A 5,210-nucleotide genomic window follows, 5' to 3' on the forward strand; every position below is an offset into this window, starting at 1 on the left:
GTTTACATTACTTGCCCGTTTCTTTTGGTTTATAGCAATAACGCAATTTCGATTGCGATGTTTGTTATCTCTAACTTGTGTGCTAGTGTGCAAGGCTTTTGGATAGTCACCGACCGGCGCTTATTGATTGAGTGTTCCGTTTTACTTGCGGAACACGACTTCCTTCACTCACATCGTGTTCTCATCTTGGAGACATGCTCCTATTACTTTATATCTGCTTGTGTGGTTTGCTTGTTCCTCTTGCAGGTGTATTGTGATTGTGCTCGACGCGCATGTCGACCTTTATATGCTTTCATGGCTAATCGGTGTGCTGACTATTTTCTTTTGCTTTGCTAGCTCGCTCGCGGGATCCTAGTTTCTTTGCTCTCTTCGCTTTAGTTTACGGATCATCATCCGTTCGGTATTGATTCCGTTTCATTTTATTTTTCTTGCACTTTATCGCTTTCTCGCATTATCCTTTAACATGAGAAGTAGGACTTAGACATGCATCTGGCCAAGCCCTCGAAAGAGGCTCTATTTTTGTTGGTGTGTTTACATTTGTGCTTTGCGGCAGGGAGTCACTGTGTAATAAGTCCTATATGGCACTCCGTTAAGTCCTCTTGGAAGGCATGCAGAAAGGGTTAGCAATCGACCCCCGCCCAGTCTCATCGAGTCTGTTCAGTATGCGCATGCTACGCGTTGCTCGCTTCTGAACCTGCACAAGATCTTGTTATCGAGTATGTCAGGAAAAAGGTTCATGCAATCGGACCCCCGCATTTCCTATAGCTCACGTTGATCGACGTTGATGCTCGGTGTATGCATGCACCGTTTTCCTTTCCGATTCGTGACGGCTTGGTTGCTGAGAGGGACTCGCTCCTCTCGTCTATGGCCCGATCATTTTCGCGAGGTCTAATGCTTGGTTGACTCGGGTGAGTTACTCCCCTTGGCTATGGCGGGACCGCTTTTCTACCATTCAGCCAGTGCCGTTGGTTTGTTTCCTTTACGAGCGGAGCTCGTTTGTGTGATATACTTGTTTGTATTCGTTTCTCCCCGTAGGTTGATAGACTAGTTTAGACTTGTACCCTTTGTATGATAACATTAGGTAGCAAGCTTTCCCCCTTAGCTTAGGTTTTCCTCATGCATTCTTTAAAACACAAACCACACTCTTTAATTTTCTTTTCTTAAGAGCTTGTTATTTCCGCTCCATTCCCAAGCATAAGTCTCCAAAGGTCGAGCAGCGGAGTGTGAATGTAACTCGTTCACCTAAAAAACACAAAAGAAACAGAAATTAGTTAGCCGAGCTACGGTACCTCTAATTCCTCAAAAAGGATACGTAAGCAGCGGGGTAGGGCCCGTGCGAGCATAATCATTTCTTTTCCCTACATTCTGCATTCATTTTAGTCCAGATTAGCGTAGATTTGTTACACACCCATAGATTTAGACACAGGCGTGGATACCATCGAGTACGATAGGCGCAAGGGGTGCTAGCACCTTCCCCTCGCGTAACCGACTCCCTTACCCTTTTTCTCTGGTCGTGAGATCGTTGTTTTGTTTTGTGGTTTGCTGGCATTCCCTTCCTTTTCAGGATAAATATGTTAGTGGCGACTCTGTTAATTTTCGCGGTAGCGACAGTAGGTCAGATGAAATTGATGACTGTAGACCTTGAATTGAAGTACAATTTCCATTGGATATTGTCATAGGGATCATTTGAGGATGTTTGAACTCTATGAGTTATGTCTTGGAGTTTTTTAGGGTTTCCCAAATGTGGTCCCTGATTTTAGTCCTTGTGGGCTCAAAACCCTAGCCTGGTGAACTGAGCAAACCTGAGCCCTGATGACTGGTGTCTAATCAACATAGATGAATCATTTGAGTCTTGTGATAGTACTAGAAGTCCTTCTCTTACTGATTGATCCTTTGTCTGAGCTCCTTTGTCCTTGAGCACTCTCAATTAAGTATCAGATAAACAAATAATTGTTCTGAGTGCCTGTCTTAAGTTTTGAAATGTCTGGAGATGTGACATCTCAGGGGGGGTCAAAATTAGGGTATGACAGCTATGTGTTTTTTATTATAGAATATTTGCATTATTCATCATTCATCATTCATTTGCATTTGTTTTTTTATGTCTTATCCACGGGAAAATAATAAAAAATATATTTTTGGTGAATATCTTAGAAAATAAGTACAATAAAACAGATTCTCCGCATTACCGTTTCACTACCTGATGTGAAGAAACTGAAGATTATCAAAGAGAAATTGCCGTCTAAAGCTTTAGACAAATTTGTGGGCTGTTATGGGGATATCCTTGACTTGCTGAAGATTAAGGTTCAAGAAGAAGCTATCACTACTTTGGTTCAATTTTATGACCCTCCGCTTAGATGCTTCACTTTCCAAGATTTTCAATTGGCACCCACTCTGGAGGAACTGGATAGGATTTTAGGATTTTCAAAAATCAAAAAGGAATTTTATATAGGAATTGGGAAGGAAGTCAAGGTTGTGGATTTAGCAAAGGCTTTAGGGATACCTGTTACAGATTCGGAACCTAATTATAAGGCTGAAGGTGATGTCCAAGGAACAAGAGATCCTTCTTAGAGGCTCAAGCTATGTCCTATGCTAAAAAGAAACAATGGGAAGTCTGTGGAAATATGCTGGCTCTTTTGATTTTTAGGATAATTTTACTCCCTAAAAATGTTGATTATATTGATCCTGCTGCTATTCATGTTTTTGTATCTGTTAAGTTTTTTGGGATGGATCCAACTCCTACTATTTTGGCTAATATTTACTATGCCATCCATACCCATTGTGAGAAAAAGAAAGGAATGATATTTTGCTGTGTTCACATATTATTTTCTTGGTTAACATCTCATCCTTATAAGGCAAGCTATTTGGTTAAGGATCTGACTAGACATGAATGGTTACAGAAATTAAGGACTCTCAAAGCTGATTATATCTTCAGGTACGCAAGAAAAGTGAATTTTGAAAGGATTATTTATAAGTTTGGGGATTTTCCTAATGTTCCTTTAATTGGAACATTGGGGTGCATCAACTACAATACTGTATTGGCGCTGCGTCAGTTGGGTCATTCTATGGATGATAAACCTTCCGAAGAACAAGTCAAGGAACTAATTCTGCATAATATGGGAAAGGGAGATCCAAGAGAGATAAAAAAAAGTAATCCATGCTTGGAGTTTGGTTCAAACAAAGAATTTTGGACCAAAGAATGTTATAGCCAAAGAGCCCTATACTAGTTGGGTCCTTGAAAGAGTTAAGAAAAATCGGTTGCCATTTGTTGTGGACCCCACACACAAGCCTAACACTCCTAATCTAGTTCTTTTATCCGTAGAAGAGGTAGAAGAACTTAGGGAAGCCCTAGAGGCTTCCCAAAAGGAAAAGGAGAAGTTAGAGCTTCAAATGCATCAACTGACCAATGAAAGAAGTCAACTACGGCTTGACCTCAAGGAGAAAAATCAAGAACTTCAGACTACTAAGGAAGAAGGTGAAAAGGAAAGGAGTAAGAGAAAGCGCACAATAGATGGTGTAATAAGTGTCAACTTTAAATTAGTCTCACATAATGAAAGATTAGAGCAAGCAAATATGGAGATTGCAAAGTGGAAGAGTTATTACGAGCAAGCTGTTTATGACAAAAAGGAAGCTGAGGAGAGTTTGGAGTCTATGGTCTTTGAGTCTAATAGGACTAGAGAAAAAGATGGACAAATAAGATACCTCATTTATGACATACAAGAAGTCCGCAATTCAGAACAAGAGGAGTGTTTGAAAAGATTAGCCACTGAAGAGCTACTCTTAAAATGTACTGCTGAATATGAAAGAGCACTACAAGCTCTATCTGCACTTAGGGTGTGTTTGTTTGGCAAGAGAAAGAGAAGAGAGAAGTTGGTAGGAGAGAAGATTAGAAGAAGTGTCCTATCAAACATTTTTGGTAAGGAGAGAAATAGCAAAGAGAGATTAAAAACTGTTGGGCCCCACATCAAAACTCTTTCTCTTCTCAAAAGCGAAGAAATGAGAGAGACAGTATCCTTTTCATCCTTTTTCCAAATATAGCCTTACTAATAAATACTACTAATACTACTATGATATTTTATTTTTTTAATATAAGACCAAATTAAAATACTTTAATAATTTATTAAACATTAATTTAGTTTTTTATATAAAAATATTAATTTAATTTATGAATTGAAATACAAAATAAATTAATTTATACATGCAACTAAATTATTAAAATAATAAAATTGGATATTTTTTAATAAGGACATTTAAGTCTTTTTAAATATTAAACACATTTCTTTCTCTTCTATTTCTTTCTCTTTTCTCTTGTTCCACGAAATATGTTAAATCTACTCAATTTCTCATCTATTTCTCTCTTTTCCTACTCTTTCTCAACTATTTCTCTCTTTACATTTTCTTCTAATTGCCAAACACACCCTTAGGGAAACTTTCATGCGCCAAAGAGATCTTTTTGAGGATGCATGGGCTGAAAGGGAATATTGGAAGAAACAATATACAATCATCTCTACTGCAAGTAAGCATGTTAGTATGGTTCCCGAGCTTCTCAAAGACTACCAGAAGTGTCAAGAGAATTATGAAAAGATGGTGTTCTTATGCAACAACTTGATTCAAGACATTCCGAAGAGTTTGGAGCGAGCAGAGTCCTCAGTTATTACTCTTCCCGAAGCTGTGGAAGAATTCTTAAAGCTTTGTAGGACTATGGTGGACGAGTTTGAGGCGGATATTCATAAGCGTCTTTAGACATTTACAGTTTTTATTATAATTTCAGTTTCGTTGTTTAAATTCCAAGTTTGTTATTTCCCTTCCGACATGAACAATTTAATTTGTAATTCCCTTTGAATATTTTGAATTTCTTATTAATAAAGAGTGTTCGTTTCCGTATTACTTATTCTTCTTACGATATTCACCAAATGATTTTTATTATTTACAAGAAATATATTAAAAAATAAATTCTATGTAGATAAGGCATAAAAATAATATTAGCATACACATACATCCATAGCATGCATATCATAAATCATATCATTAAAACTTCTTTTTATGAAAATAACTCCAAAAATACCATTGGGAAAGACAATCTGACATCCCGACCGCCTTACCAAACAAGATCTCAATGAAAGAAAGCAATGGAGCAACTAGAACAAAACCAAGCTTCTCTTCGCAAAGAAGTGAACCAATTGAAGGGTAGTGTGGATGAGATCAAAGGAGGT

Source organism: Vicia villosa, linkage group LG2, assembly GCF_029867415.1.
Source record: "Vicia villosa cultivar HV-30 ecotype Madison, WI linkage group LG2, Vvil1.0, whole genome shotgun sequence".
Taxonomy (NCBI): domain Eukaryota; kingdom Viridiplantae; phylum Streptophyta; class Magnoliopsida; order Fabales; family Fabaceae; genus Vicia; species Vicia villosa.